Source organism: Oncorhynchus gorbuscha, linkage group LG19 (assembly GCF_021184085.1).
Source record: "Oncorhynchus gorbuscha isolate QuinsamMale2020 ecotype Even-year linkage group LG19, OgorEven_v1.0, whole genome shotgun sequence".
Lineage (NCBI taxonomy): Eukaryota > Metazoa > Chordata > Actinopteri > Salmoniformes > Salmonidae > Oncorhynchus > Oncorhynchus gorbuscha.
Window position 1 is genome coordinate 79,800,119 of NC_060191.1, and position 17,520 is coordinate 79,817,638.

Sequence of the window (17,520 nt, forward strand, 5' to 3'; positions counted from 1 at the left end):
ATTTAAAATATGATGACTATTAACAATTCATTACAACAACAACAACAACAAACTTACAGCATATAGGGTTCATAACCAGCCATAAAATAACAATATGTCACAACAGGTGTAAATATATGGGTCATGATAGTGTTATGACAGGTTATAACAAGTTATGTCAGCTGTTAAGACATATTATGACATTGTTATGATCGTGTTATGACGCTGGGTGTCAAGTAAAGTGTTACTGAAGTCCCATAATAATAACACGTTTTTATAAAAACAGAAATATACTATTGATTATTGGACATTAACATAAGTAGGAGAGTATTTTTGATGTTTGTTTGGTAATAATACAACTTCTTAGACAGATTATTTAGTATTATTACTTGGTGTAGATTTTCTTGCTCTTCTTCTCTCAAAAAATACAACTGAAAGCACTTGATTTGACAAAAACGTATAAACATGCTGGCACAGCCAAGCAGCAGTATGTATGTATCATATTGTATAGTATAGTCAGTGGTGTAAAGTACTTAAGTAAAAATACTTTAAAGTACTACTTAAGTCGTTTTTTGGGGTATCTGTACTTTATTATTTACTTTTTTGACAACTTATACTTTTACTTCACTACATTCCTAAATAAAATAATGTAATTTTTAATCCATACATTTTCCCTGACACCCAAAAGCACTCTCTTAGCAGGACAGGAAAATAGTCTAATTCACAAACTTATCAAGAGAACATCCTACTGCCTCTGATTTGGCGGACTCAGTAAACACGCATGCATCTTTTATAAATTATGTTGGCGTGTACCCCTGGCTATCTGTACATTATGATGGCGTGTACCCCTGGCTATCTGTACATTATGTTGGCGTGTACCCCTGGCTATCTGTACATTATGATGGCGTGTACCCCTGGCTATCTGTACATTATGTTGGCGTGTACCCCTGGCTATCTGTACATTATGTTGGCGTGTACCCCTGGCTATCTGTACATTATGATGGCGTGTACCCCTGGCTATCTGTACATTATGTTGGCGTGTACCCCTGGCTATCTGTACATTATGTTGGCGTGTACCCCTGGCTATCTGTACATTATGATGGCGTGTACCCCTGGCTATCTGTACATTATGTTAATAATAATAATATAATAATATATGCCATTTAGCAGACGCTTTTATCCAAAGGGACTTACAGTCATGTGTGCATACATTCTGCGTATGGGTGGTCCCGGGGATCGAACCCACTACCCTGGCTATCTGCTCTACAACTGAGCTGAAGGCGTGTACCCTGGCTATCTGTACATTATGTTGGCGTGTACCCCTGGCTATCTGTACATTATGTTGGCGTGTACCCCTGGCTATCTGTACATTATGTTGGCGTGTACCCCTGGCTATCTGTACATTATGTTGGCGTGTACCCCTGGCTATCTGTACATTATGTTGGCGTGTACCCCTGGCTATCTGTACATTATGTTGGCGTGTACCCCTGGCTATCTGTACATTATGTTGGCGTGTACCCCTGGCTATCTGTACATTATGTTGGCGTGTACCCCTGGCTATCTGTACATTATGTTGGCGTGTACCCCTGGCTATCTGTACATTATGTTGGCGTGTACCCCTGGCTATCTGTACATTATGTTGGCGTGTACCCCTGGCTATCTGTACATTATGTTGGCGTGTACCCCTGGCTATCTGTACATTATGTTGGCGTGTACCCCTGGCTATCTGTACATTATGTTGGCTTGTACCCCTGGCTATCTGTACATTATGTTGGCGTGTACCCCTGGCTATCTGTACATTATGTTGGCGTGTACCCCTGGCTATCTGTAAATTATGTTGGCTTGTACCCCTGGCTATCTGTACATTATGTTGGCGTGTACCCCTGGCTATCTGTACATTATGTTGGCTTGTACCCCTGGCTATCTGTACATTATGTTGGCTTGTACCCCTGGCTATCTGTACATTATGTTGGCGTGTACCCCTGGCTATCTGTACATTATGTTGGCGTGTACCCCTGGCTATCTGTACATTATGTTGGCGTGTACCCCTGGCTATCTGTAAATTATGTTGGCGTGTACCCCTGGCTATCTGTACATTATGTTGGCGTGTACCCCTGGCTATCTGTAAATTATGTTGGCGTGTACCCCTGGCTATCTGTAAATTAAAAAACAAGAAAATGGTGAGGTCTGGTTTGTTTAATGTAAAGGGAATTATAAGTGATTTATACTTTTACTACTGATACTAAAGTTGATTTAAAAACAAACACTTTTAGACTTTTACTCAAGTAGTATTTAACTGGGTGACTTTCACTTTTACTCAAGTAGTATTTAACTGGGTGACTTTCACTCAAGTAGTATTTAATTGGGTGACTTTTACTCAAGTAGTATTTAACTGGGTGACTTTCACTCAAGTAGTATTTAACTGGGTGACTTTCACTCAAGTAGTATTTAACTGGGTGACTTTTACTCAAGTAGTATTTAACTGGGTGACTTTTACTCAAGTAGTATTTAACTGGGTGACTTTCACTCAAGTAGTATTTAACTGGGTGACTTTCACTCAAGTAGTATTTAACTGGGTGACTTTCACTCAAGTAGTATTTAACTGGGTGACTTTCACTCAAGTAGTATTTAACTGGGTGACTTTTACTCAAGTAGTATTTAACTGGGTGACTTTCACTTTTACTCAAGTAGTATTTAACTGGGTGACTTTTACTCAAGTAGTATTTAACTGGGTGACTTTCACTTTTACTCAAGTAGTATTTAACTGGGTGACTTTCACTCAAGTAGTATTTAACTGGGTGACTTTTACTCAAGTAGTATTTAACTGGGTGACTTTCACTTTTACTCAAGTAGTATTTAACTGATAGACTTTCACTTTTACTTGAGACATTTTTTATTAAGGTATCTTTACTTTTTACTCAAGTATGACAATTGGGTCCTTTTTTCACCACTGAGTATATAGTATACGAGGTCCCCGGCCCAGGCGCAAGGCAACAGCCCATCCCCCATCACCACCACACAGAGCTAACATGTCCTAACTGGGACTCTAGCTTGTGTAACCTCGGTTATGTCCCAAATAGCACCATATACCTTATCTAGTGTACTACTTACCAGGGGCCATAGTAGTGTACTATGTCAGGAATATGTGCCATTTGGGGCGAAGCTCTAAACCTAACGTACCTAAACTAACCTTCCAAATCAATACAGTTCTTTACACAACTTCAGATATATCATTTTGGGTTTTCTCAGGCTCATCATTAAAAACAAAACCTATTTAAAACAACAATGTAAAATACATGAATTAAAGAAAAAAAGGCAGGATAATACAATGCATGAATGCTATTGTCAGGAAGCCTGGGGCCGAGGGGAGAGGAGTAGAGGCAGGCAGCCGCCCAGATCAGATGTGGGGGTTAACCCTAACCCTAACCCTAACCCTAACCCTATTGTCAGGAAGCCTGGGGCCGAGGGGAGAGGAGTAGAGGCAGGCAGCCGCCCAGATCAGATGTGGGGTTAACCCTAACCCTAACCCTAACCCTAACCCTATTGTCAGGAAGCCTGGGGCCGAGGGGAGAGGAGTAGAGGCAGGCAGCCGCCCAGATCAGATGGGGGTTAACCAACCCCTAACCCTAACCCTATTGTCAGGAAGCCTGGGGCCAAGGGGAGAGGGTAGAGGCAGGCAGCCGCCCAGATCAGATGTGGGGTTAACCCTATTCCTAACCCTAACCCTATTGTCAGGAAGCCTGGGGCCGAGGGGAGAAGAGGCAGGCAGCCGCCCAGATCAGATGTGCCAACCCTAGCCCTAACCTAGGAAGCCTGGGGCCGAGGGGAGGTTAACAGGCAGCCGCCCAGATGTGGGGTTAACCCTAACCCTAACCCTATTGTCAGGCCATGAAACAAGACAAGCACCAGGTAAAGATTAACATGCTGCCCGATTGACAATGCCAGGAAGGAGGAAAATATGATTGTTTTCCAAGGGCAACTACACATCGTTCACTGTGTTTGACTATGGCAAAACCACCCATCTCAATTGATGACAGATATCATTCATGACTATGCTGGGCCATGACAAGAAGCAAAAAAGTTTGTATGTTGTATACAGGAAGGAGGAAAATATGATTGTTTTGTCATCAAGGCAGACTACACACGCCCATGCTCTTGTTCCTGGTCTGTCCCCGGGAGAGTTTGACTAGGCAGCAGGTAAACATTATGATGTTATAATGTGGACTATAGGTTGTTAGTGAAGAGCAGTAACCCCTAACCCAATATTGTCATAATGTATTAGGAATTACCTGGGGCCGAGGGTTCCAGAGGGGGGTCAGGACCGCACCCATTATATGATCAGATGTGGGGTTAACCCCCTAACCCTATTGTAACCCACCCATCAGATGTGGGGGGTTAACCCTAACCCTAACCCTTTTATAATGTAACCCTAACCCTATTGTCAGGAAGCCTGGGGCCGAGGGTTATAACCATGAGAGGAGTTCTCCTTGTTATAGGTTGTTATAATGTATTAGGCCCGCCCAGATCAGATGTGTTAACCCCTTATAATGTAGTCAGGAAGCCTGGGGCCGAGGGGGAGAGGAGTAGAGGCAGGCAGCCGCCCAGATCAGATGTGGGGTTAACCCTAACCCTAACCCTAACCCTAACCCTAACCCTATTGTCAGGAAGTTATAATGTATTATGATGGGGTATTATGATTTGTTATAATGTATTAGGGGAGATGGATGTAGATAGGAGAATGCCAGCCCCAAGATTCAGATGTGGGGTTTAACCCTAACCCTAACCCATGTTACAACCCTAACCCTATTGATGTTTGTTAACATCAGGAAGCCTGGGGCCGATAATGGATAGGAGTAGATGGCAGGCAGCCAGATATCAGATGTGGGGGTTGGGGGATAAGAGAGCACCCCAGCAGGTAAGACACCCTAGATGTCAAGGTGTGGTAGAGAAACAAACAAGCACCAGGTAAAGATGGTGGACAGATTGAGAATGCCAGCCGTGTGAAAAGATTCAGGGACCTTTGAATACATTGTGTGTTCACAGGCCAGCCTTGAAGACACAGACAACAAAAAGAAAGATATAGAAACAACAGGATAGCAGTGCCTCGGTCGGCCATGTTAACATGTATGCTGCCCGATGACAGATATCATTCATATCCAGGAAGGAGGAAATTATGATGTTGTTATAATGTGTATATGATTGTTTTCATCAAGGCAACTTGTTATAATGTATTATGATGTTGTTATAGTGTATTATGATGTTGTTATAATGTATTATGATGTTGTTATAATGTATTATGTTATAATGTATTATGATGTTGTTATAATGTATTATGATGTTGTTATAATGTATTATGTTATAATGTATTATTTACATACACATCGTTCACTGGTCTGAGAGTTTGACTAGGCAGCAGGTAAATGTGTGGACTATAGGAGTGAAGAGCAGTGTCTCTCCTATAGAGCCCATAGGAGCTCATCCCAGGCTCCTCTCTCTTATATACCTGCGGGTCAGAGCATGTTGTTCCACTGCTCGAATCGTGTGGTGGGTCATGACTAAACACCCACCTCAATTGGTGGGTCATGACTAAACACCCACCTCAATTGGTGGGTCATGACTAAACACCCACCTCAATTGGTGGGTCATGACTAAACACCCATCTCAATTGGTGGGTCATGACTAAACACCCATCTCAATTGGTGGGCCATGATAATGTATTAAACACCCATTATCAATTGGTGGGTCAAGAAGCATTATGTTATAATGTATTATGTTAAAATGTTGTTATAATGTATTATGATGTTGTTATAATGTATTATGTTATAATGTATTATGTTATAATGTATTATGATGTTGTTCAGTTTGTAAACCGATGTTGTATACTATAGCTTATCAGTGAGCAGGCCCAGGTCCGGCTTGGTCTATAACCATGTGAGGAAGTTCTCCTTGTCCATCTTGGTGGCTGCCAGAACTGACTCCATGTCGTTTAGGATGTCGGAGCTCAAGGCCTCCTGGAGACTAGGCATTAGCTCTTCCCCCTCCACGCCCATGCTCTTGTTCTCCAGCGTGCCATAATGGTCTACATCTGTCCCCGGGATGATAATGTATTAGGTAGTCAGGGAAATGTATTATGACTGGGCTGTGTTCCCATGGAGACTGGCAGGGAGTCCCCTGATTATGACAAAACAACCACATGGGTGTGTTATGTAAAGTTATGAAGCATTATGATGTTATAATGTATTATGATGTTGTTATAATGTATTATAATGATGTTATAATGTATTATAATGATGTTATAATGTATTATGTTATAATGTATTATGTTATAATGTATTATGTTATAATGTATTATGATGTTGTTATAATGTATTATGTTATAATGTATTATGTTATAATGTATTATGTTATAATGTATTATGTTATAATGTATTATGATGTTGTTATAATGTATTATGTTATATTATGTTATAATGTATTATGATGTTGTTATATGTATTATGATTATAATGTATTATGTTATATTATGATGTATTATGATTTGTTATAATGTATTATGTTATAATGTATTATGTTATAATGTATTATGTTATAATGTATTATGTTATAATGTATTATGATGTTGTTATAATGTATTATGATGTTGTTATAATGTATTATGTTATAATGTATTATGTTATAATGTATTATGATGTTATAATGTATTATGTTATAATGTATTATGATTATAATGTATTATGATGTTGTTATAATGTATTATGATGTTTATGTTATAATGTATTATGTTATAATGTATTATGTTATAATGTATTATGTTATAATGTATTATGTTATAATGTATTATGTTATAATGTATTATGTTATAATGTATTATGTTATAATGTATTATGTTATAATGTATTATGATGTTGTTATAATGTATTATGATAATGTTATGTTATAATGTATTATGATGTTGTTATAATGTATTATGATGTTGTTATAATGTATTATGTTATAATGTATTATGATGTTGTTATAATGTATTATTATGATGTTGTTATAATGTATTATGTTATAATGTATTATGATGTTGTTATAATGTATTATTATAATTATTAATGTATTATAATGTATTATGTTGTTATAATGTATTATGTTATAATGTATTATGTTGTTATAATGTATTATGTTATAATGTATTATGATGTTGTTATAATGTATTATGTTATAATGTATTATGATGTTGTTATAATGTATTATGTTATAATGTATTATGATGTTGTTATAATGTATTATGTTATAATGTATTATGTTATAATGTATTATGTTATAATGTATTATGTTATAATGTATTATGTTATAATGTATTATGATGTTGTTATAATGTATTATGTTATAATGTATTATGTTATAATGTATTATGTTATAATATATTATGTATAATATGATGTTGTTATAATGTATTATGTTATAATGTATTATGTTATAATGTATTATGATGTTGTTATAGTGTATTATAATGATTATAATGTATTATGATAATGTATTATGATGTTGTTGTATTATGTTATAATGTATTATGTTATAATGTATTATGTTATAATGTATTATGATGTTATAATGTATTATGATGTTGTTATAATGTATTATGTTATAATGTATTATGTTATAATGTATTATGTTATAATGTATTATGATGTTGCTATAATGTATTATGTTATAATGTATTATGTTATAATGTATTATGATGTTGTTATAATGTATTATGTTATAATGTATTATGATGTTGTTATAGTGTATTATGTTATAATGTATTATGATGTTGTTATAATGTATTATGTTATAATGTATTATGATAGTGTATTATGTTATAATGTATTATGATGTTGTTATAATGTATTATGTTATAATGTATTATGATGTTGTTATAGTGTATTATGTTATAATGTATTATGATGTTGTTATAATGTATTATGTTATAATGTATTATGTTATAATGTATTATGATGTTGTTATAGTGTATTATAATGATGTTATAGTGTATTATAATGATGTTATAATGTATTATGTTATAATGTATTATGTTATAATGTATTATGTTATAATGTATTATGTTATAATGTATTATGATGTTGTTATAATGTATTATGTTATAATGTATTATGTTATAATGTATTATGATGTTGTTCTAGTGTATTATGTTATAATGTATTATGTTATAATGTATTATGTTATAATGTATTATGTTATAATGTATTATGATGTTGTTCTAGTGTATTATGTTATAATGTATTATGTTATAATGTATTATGATGTTGTTATAATGTATTATGATGTTGTTATAATGTATTATGATGTTGTTATAATGTATTATGTTATAATGTATTATGATGTTAGTATATTATGTTATAATGTATTATGATGTTATAATGTATTATGATGTTGTTTATATGTTGTTATAATGTATTATTATGTTATAATGTATTATGATGTTGTTATAATGTATTATGATGTTGTTATATGTTATAATGTATTATGATGTTGTTATAATGTATTATGTTATAGTGTATTATGATGTTGTTATAATGTATTATGTTATAATGTATTATGTTATTATAATGTATTATTATGTTATAATGTATTATGTTATAATGTATTATGTTATAATGTATTATGATGTTGTTATATGTGTATAATAATATTATGATGTTGTTATAATGTATTATGTTATAATGTATTATGTTATAATGTATTATGATGTTGTTATATAATGTATTATGATTATAATGTATTATGATTTGTTATATTATGTATTATTATGATGTTGTTATAATGTATTATGATGTTTGTTATAATGTATTATGATAATGTTGTTATAATGTATTATGATGTTGTTATAATGTATTATGATGTTGTTATAATGTATTATGATTATAATGTATGTATTATGATGTTGTTATAATGTATTATGATGTTGTTATAATGTATTATGATTATAATGTATTATGTTATAATGTATTATGATGTTGTTATAATGTTTATGTTATAATGTATTATGTTATTATATGTATTATGTTATAATGTATTATGTTATAATGTATTATGTTATAATGTATTATGATGTTGTTATAATGTATTATGATAATGTATTATGTTTGTTATATAATGTATTATGATGTTATAATGTATTATGATGTTGTTATAATGTATTATGTTCTTATAATGTATTATGTTATAATGTATTATGTTATAATGTATTATGTTATAATGTATTATGATGTTGTTATAATGTATTATGATGTTGTTATAATGTATTATGATGTTGTTATAATGTATTATGTATTATGTTATAATGTATTATGTTATAATGTATTATGATGTTGTTATAATGTATTATGTTATAATGTATTATGTTATAATGTATTATGTTATAATGTATTATGATGTTGTTATAATGTATTATGATGTTGTTATAATGTATTATGATGTTGTTATAATGTATTATGTATAATGTATTATGATGTTGTTATAATGTATTATGTATTATGATGTTGTTATAATGTATTATGTTATAATGTATTATGTTATAATGTATTATGATGTTGTTATAATGTATTATGTTAATGTATTATGTTATAATGTATTATGATGTTGTTATAGTGTATTATAATGTTATAATGTATTATGTTATAATGTATTATGTTATAATGTATTATGATAATGTATTATGTTGTTATAATGTATTATGATAATGTATTATGTTATAATGTATTATTATGATGTTGTTATAATTATGTTATAATGTATTATGTTATAATGTATTATGTTATAATGTATTATGTTATGTTGTATTATGTTATAATGTATTATGATGTTGTTATAATGTATTATGTTATAATGTATTATGATGTTGTTATAATGTATTATGTTATAATGTATTATGATAATGTTTATGTTATAATGTATTATGATGTTGTTATAATGTATTATGATAATGTATTATGTTCTAGTGTATTATGATGTTGTTATAATGTATTATGATTTGTTATAATGTATTATGATGTTGTTATAATGTATTATGATGTTATTATGTTATAATGTATTATGTTATAATGTATTATGATGTTGTTCTAGTGTATTATGTTATAATGTATTATGTTATAATGTATTATGTTATAATGTATTATGATGTTGTTATAATGTATTATGTTATAATGTATTATGATGTAATGTATTATGTTATAATGTATTATGATGTTGTTTATAATGTATTATGATGTTGTTATAATGTATTATGATGTTGTTATAATGTGTATTATGATGTTGTTCTAGTGTATTATGATGTTGTTCTAGTGTATTATGATGTTTATAATGTATTATGATTATAATGTATTATGTTATAATGTATTATGATGTTGTGGTATAATGTATTATGTATTATGATGTTGTTCTAGTGTATTATGATGTTGTTATAATGTATTATGATGTTGTTATAATGTATTATGTTATAATGTATTATGATGTTGTTCTAGTGTATTATGTTATAATGTATTATGTTATAATGTATTATGTTATAATGTATTATGATGTTGTTATAATGTATTATGTTATAATGTATTATGATGTTGTTATAGTGTATTATGATGTTGTTATAGTGTATTATGATGTTGTTCTAGTGTATTATGATGTAATGTCCTAATATTGTCCCATAATGATCCTGACTAAATAACAGCCCAGTCCATTGAATAACTTATTGACACTGATACTGGAAGTGTATTGACAACACTGTGAGTTAATCACATCATCAGACATACTGACTGATACCAGACCATCTCAACATCAGGTCCATGCTGCTAACTGGAGCTAGTATGTCTCACCTGTGTCCATCTCGTCCACACCGTTGAGAAAGTCATCAGGGGTTCGGGGGACACTGTCCACACTGTTGAGGAAGTCATCAGGGGTTCGGGGGACACTGTAGCTGCTCATACTCAGACCGCTGTCTGTGCTCTCATCCCTGGAGTGGTAGGTCCCACTGTGGAGACAAGAGACAGGACACATCAAATGTTATTATTTTATCATGTAATTACTGTTAAACCTTATAGTAATTTCTATAATAAAAAATAAAAATCTGCTGAGAGAGGGGGGGGGGGGGCATTGAGCCGGGGAAGGGGAGGGACCCGATTCACACATTCACACGGGCTGTTTGCTATTGGTTGGCTGTCTAGTCAGCCTGGCTCTCATTGGCTGGCTGCCTATTCCACTTAGTGGTTCTGAGCCTGCCTGACAGGGTTGGTGGTTCAGAGCCTGCCTGACAGTGTTGGTGGTTCTGAGCCTGCCTGGCAGGGTTGGTTCTACAGTGGTTCTGAGCCTGCCTGACAGGGTTGGTGGTTCTGAGCCTGCCTGACAGGGTTGGTGGTTCAGAGCCTGCCTGACAGGGTTGGTGGTTCAGAGCCTGCCTGACAGGGTTGGTGGTTCTGAGCCTGCCTGACAGGGTTGGTGGTTCAGAGTCTGCCTGACAGGGTTGGTGGTTCAGAGCCTGCCTGACAGGGTTGGTGGTTCTGAGCCTGCCTGACAGGGTTGGTGGTTCAGAGCCTGCCTGACAGGGTTGGTGGTTCAGAGCCTGCCTGACAGGGTTGGTGGTTCTGAGCCTGCCTGACAGGGTTGGTTCTACAGTGGTTCTGAGCCTGCCTGGCAGGGTTGGTGGTTCTACAGGGTGGTTCTGAGCCTGCCTGGCAGGGTTGGTTCTACAGTGGTTCTGAGCCTCCCTGGCAGGGTTGGTTCTACAGTGGTTCTGAGCCTCCCTGGCAGGGTTGGTTCTACAGTGGTTCTGAGCCTGCCTGACAGGGTTGGTTCTACAAAGCCAGAGCCCCCTGATGGGAGAGCATAATATACAAGGAAATTCTCAAAGCTGCTAATGAGAACCTTGACGACCTTGTACCGAGCTGGTGGGGATTCCGATGGGGGGCCCCCACCCAGGCAGTGGCAGTGCTGGCAACACTAGCTGCAGTAACCCCTGGGGAGAGGTTCACACTCGGACAATCAGAGAGGGGGTAAGCTATTGTGGCCCCGGTGGCACAAAATGATTAAAAGGTCTGACTGCAGAGATGCTTGGGGAAATGGTCACAACGGGGGACCGGTGTGTCTGTGTTTCAGGGGAAAGGGGTGTATCTGATCTCCATCTTCAAGGACTTGACAATGGTCACAACGGGTGGCCTGTGTGTGTTTCAGGGGAAAGGGGTGTATCTGATCTCCATCTTCTAGGACTTCATATTGGTTCATCAAATCTCCACATTCTTGCTCAATTTTGCATGACTTTTCAAACAACTTATCTCTTGAGGCTTGGGGATGGAACATCTGTTGAACATCTGAGCTTGTGGTTGTTTGTGGGGAAAGTGTGTGTGTGTTTCCCACATCTGTTGCTATGAGGTAATGATGTAAGGGGTAAATATAGGATGAATAATAATTGTGAACGCTTGCTAAAAATGTAATTTTTGTAATACCAATCCTAGTTATAGTTAACAATCCTTCGCATGAACTGCCAAAATTATTGCGCATATTATTAATTAATTGTGGAAATAAAGTAAGATTTTTTTATATATACTTTTGAATAACTATATACAATGGAGGTGAGCGGGCTGGAAATGCTTGTGGCAGTTAATGTGCTTCTGTTATGTGGGTGGCACTGGGAGCTCTTTATAAAGGATGGCTCCCAATCACTCAGACGCCAGGGATCCAGCTGGACAGGGGTGGTCTGCCAGTCACTGGGAGCTCTTTATAAAGGATGGCTCCGAGTCACTCAGACACCAGGGATCCAGCTGAACAGAGGTGGTCTGCCAGTCACTGGGAGCTCTTTATAAAGGATGGCTCCCAGTCACTCAGACGCCAGGGATCCAGCTGGACAGGGGTGGTCTGCCAGTCACTGGGATGACCTGGGATCCAACTGGACAGGGTGGTCTGCTAGTCACTGGGGCGACCTGGGATCCAGGTGGACGGGGGTGGTCTGCTAGTCACTGGGGCGACCTGGGATCCAGCTGGACAGGGTGGTCTGCTAGTCACTGGGACGACCTGGGATCCAGCTGGACAGGGTGGTCTGCTAGTCACTGGGACGACCTGGGATCCAGCTAGACATGGGTGGTCTGCCAGTCACCGGGACAACCTGGAATCCAGCTGGACATGGGTGGTCTGCCAGTCACTGGGATGACCTGGGATCCAGATGGACATGGGTGGTCTGCCAGTCACTGGGACGACCTGGGATCCAGGTGGACAGGGGTCTGCCAGTCACTGGGATGACCTGGGATCCAGGTGGACAGGGGTGGTCTGCCAGTCACTGGGACGACCTGGGATCCAGCTGGACAGAGATGGTCTGCCAGTCACTGGGACGACCTGGGATCCAGCTGGAAAGGGGTGGTCTGCCAGTCACTGGGACGACCTCGGATCCAGCTGGACATGGGTGGTCTGCCAGTCACTGGGATGACCTGGGATCCAGCTGGACATGGGTGGTCTGCCAGTCACTGGGACGACCTGGGATCCAGGTGGACAGGGGTCTGCCAGTCACTGGGACGACCTGGGATCCAGGTGGACAGGGGTGGTCTGCCAGTCACTGGGACGACCTAGGATCCAGCTGGAAAGGGATGGACTGCCAGTCACTGGGACGACCTGGGATCCAGCTGGAAAGGGGTGGTCTGCCAGTCACTGGGACGACAACCAAACTTGGGAAGGGGGAGGTTTTAGCGGGTGGATTAGTGGAGAACAATTTGAGGTTTACTTAGTAGCAATGCAAACACTATGGTACAGCTATATGGACACCCAATCATCATGCTACACTGCATGCTCTCAAGAAAACCTATAGCTCCTGATGTCACAGGAAGGCCAAAAAGATCATCAACAATATCAACCACCCGAGCCACTGCCTGTTCACCCCGCTATCATCCAGAGGGCGAGGTCAGTACAGGTGCATCAAAGCTGGGACCGAGAGACTGAAAAACAGCTAATATCTCAAGGCCATCAGACTGTTAAACGGCCATCACCAGCTGGCCTCCACCCGGTTACTCAACACTGCACCTTAGAGGCTGCTGCCCCATATACATAGACATGGAATCACTGGAATCACTAGTCACTTTAATAAAGTTTATATGCTGCTTTGCTCATCTCATATGTAAATACTGTCTTCTGTTTGACTGTATTTAGTCAATGCCACACCAACATTGCTCCTCCAAATATTTAAATATTCCATTCATTTTACTTTTAGATTTGTTTGTATTGTTGTAAATTGTTAGATATTACTGCACTGTTGGAGTTAGGAACACAAGCATTTAGTTAGATACTACTGCACTGTTGGAGCTAGGAACACAAGCATTTAGTTAGATATTACTGCACTGTTGGAGCTAGGAACACAAGCATTAAGTTAGATATTACTGCACTGTTGGAGCTAGAAATACAAGCATTAAGTTAGATATTACTGCACTGTTGGAGCTAGAAACACAAGCATTTATTTAGATATTACTGCACTGTTGGAGCTAGAAACACAGGCACTTAGTTAGATACTACTGCACTGTTGGAGCTAGGAACACAAGCATTAAGTTAGATACTACTGCACTGTTGGAGCTAGGAACACAAGCATTTAGTTAGATATTACTGCACTGTTGGAGCTAGGAACACAAGCATTTAGTTAGATATTACTGCACTGTTGGAGCTAGGAACACAAGCATTTAGTTAGATACTACTGCACTGTTGGAGCTAGAAACACAGGCACTTAGTTAGATACTACTGCACTGTTGGAGCTAGGAACACAAGCATTAAGTTAGATACTACTGCACTGTTGGAGCTAGGAACACAAGCATTTAGTTAGATATTACTGCACTGTTGGAGCTAGGAACACAAGCATTTAGTTAGATATTACTGCACTGTTGGAGCTAGGAACACAAGCATTAAGTTAGATATTACTGTTGGAGCTAGAAACACAAGCATTTAGTTAGATATTACTGTTGGAGTTAGGAACACAAGCATTTAGTTAGATATTACTGCACTGTTGGAGCTAGAAACACAAGCATTTAGTTAGATACTACTGTTGGAGTTAGGAACACAAGCATTTAGTTAGATATTACTGTTGGAGCTAGAAATACAAGCATTTAGTTAGATATTACTGTTGGAGCTAGAAACACAAGCATTTAGTTAGATACTACTGCATTGTTGGAGCTAGAAACACAAGCATTTAGTTAGATATTACTGTTGGAGCTAGAAACACAAGCATTTAGTTAGATATTACTGTTGGAGCTAGAAACACAAGCATTTAGTTAGATACTACTGCATTGTTGGAGCTAGAAACACAAGCATTTAGTTAGATACTACTGCATTGTTGGAGCTAGAAACAAAAGCATTTAGTTAGACACTTCTGCATTGTTGGAGCTAGAAACACAAGCATTTAGTTAGATACTACTGCACTGTTGGAGCTAGGAACACAATAATTTAGTTAGATATTACTGTTGGAGCTAGGAACACAAGCATTTAGTTAGATACTTCTGCATTGTTGGAGCTATAAACACAAGCATTTAGTTAGATATTATTGTTGGAGCTATACACACAAGCATTTAGTTAGATACTACTGTTGGAGATTATTGTTGGAGCTATACACACAAGCATTTAGTGAGATATTACTGTTGGAGCTTGCACCTGGCAACCCATCCCTACACACACCCGGCAACCCTTCATTATTAGGCACACCTAGCAACCCATCCCTACACACACCCGGCAACCCTTCATTATTAGGCACACCCGGCAACCCTTCATTATTAGGCACACCTGGCAACCCATCCCTACACACACCCGGCAACCCTTCATTATTAGGCACACCTGCCAACCCATCCCCAAACACACCTGGCAACCCTTCATTATTAGGCACACCTAGCAACCCATCCCTACACACACCCGGCAACCCTTCATTATTAGGCACACCCGGCAACCCTTCATTATTAGGCACACCTGGCAACCCATCCCTACACACACCCGGCAACCCTTCATTATTAGGCACACCTGCCAACCCATCCCCAAACACACCTGGCAACCCTTCATTATTAGGCACACCTGGACCTTATCACTTCCCTGATTATGCCCCCTATATATATATATATTGCACTCTGTCATTTCCGGTCATGTCTAGATGCTTCTCTTGGTTTTGTATCATTATGGGTTAATTTACACTAAACTCTACAACTGCACCTGCTTCCTAACACCCTGCGTCTCCACATGATTTTGCTACCATGGAAATGGAAATACATGTCTATTTGTGGAAAACTCAGCCTGATTAACTCTTTAGTCATATCCCAGTTATCCCTGATTAACTCTTTAGTCATATCCCAGTTTACCCTGATTAACTCTTTAGTCATATCCCAGTTTACCCTGATTAACTCTTTAGTCATATCCCAGTTTACCCTGATTAACTCTTTAGTCATATCCCAGTTTACCCTGATTAACTCTTTAGTCACATCCCAGTTTACCCTGAATAACTCTTTAATCATATCCCAGTTTACCCTGATTAACTCTTTAATCATATCCCAGTTTACCCTGATTAACTCTTTAGTCATTTCCCAGTTTACCCTGATTTACTCTTTAGTCATTTCCCAGTTTACCCTGATTAACTCTTTAGTCATATCCCAGTTTCCCCTGATTAACTCTTTAGTCATATCCCAGTTTACCCTGATTAACTCTTTAGTCATATCCCAGTTTACCCTGATTAACTCTTTAATCATATCCCAGTTTCCCCTGATTAACTCTTTAGTCACATCCCAGTTTACCCTGATTAACTCTTTAGTCACATCCCAGTTTCCCCTGATTAACTCTTTAGTCACATCCCAGTTTACCCTGATTAACTCTTTAGTCACATCCCAGTTTCCCCTGATTTACTCTTTAGTCATTTCCCAGTTTATCTATTTGCTTATGGTTTTGCCTACGACACCTAGCGACCTGCTCTGACATTATAGGAGAAGAAAGTATTCCATTTGATTTGGAATGTCAAGCCAGACAACATTCAACAGGCATATTTATATAACAAATATGAATTCAGAGGGCAGATATGTTTCAATATTAAAACATTAGAAAGTATTCCATTTGATTTGGAATGGCAAGCCAGACAACATTCAACAGGCATATTTATATAACAAATATGAATTCAGAGGGCAGATATGTTTCAATATTAAAACATTCGACCTCTCACAAAAAACTTCAGTCATACAAAAGTTATAATTAAATCCAAACTGGTTCTCTACCAGATTAGTAAGAATGTCTCACCCCATGTTCAAAAATAGCCTTTTTCCCTTTATTCACATTACAACCTCTTGGTTTTTGCTCTGATATGCACTGTCAACTGTGGGACCTTATATAGACATGTGTGCCTTTCCAGGTGTGCCTTTCCAGGTGTGCTTTCCAGGTGTGCCTTTCCAGGTGTGCCTTTCCAGGTGTGCCTTTCCAGGTGTGCCTTTCCAGGTGTGCCTTTCCAGGTGTGCCTTCCCAGGTGTGCCTTTCCAGGTGTGCCTTCCCAGGTGTGCCTTTCCAAATCAAGTCTAATCA

At 37.2% G+C, this 17,520-nt stretch overlaps 1 pseudogene; it reads right to left on the reverse strand.

Moving 5' to 3' along the window:
• Positions 1-5,854: 5,854 nt before the first annotated feature.
• The window catches only part of LOC124005984, a 46,323-nt pseudogene continuing 34,657 nt past the window's right edge, over positions 5,855-17,520 (reverse strand).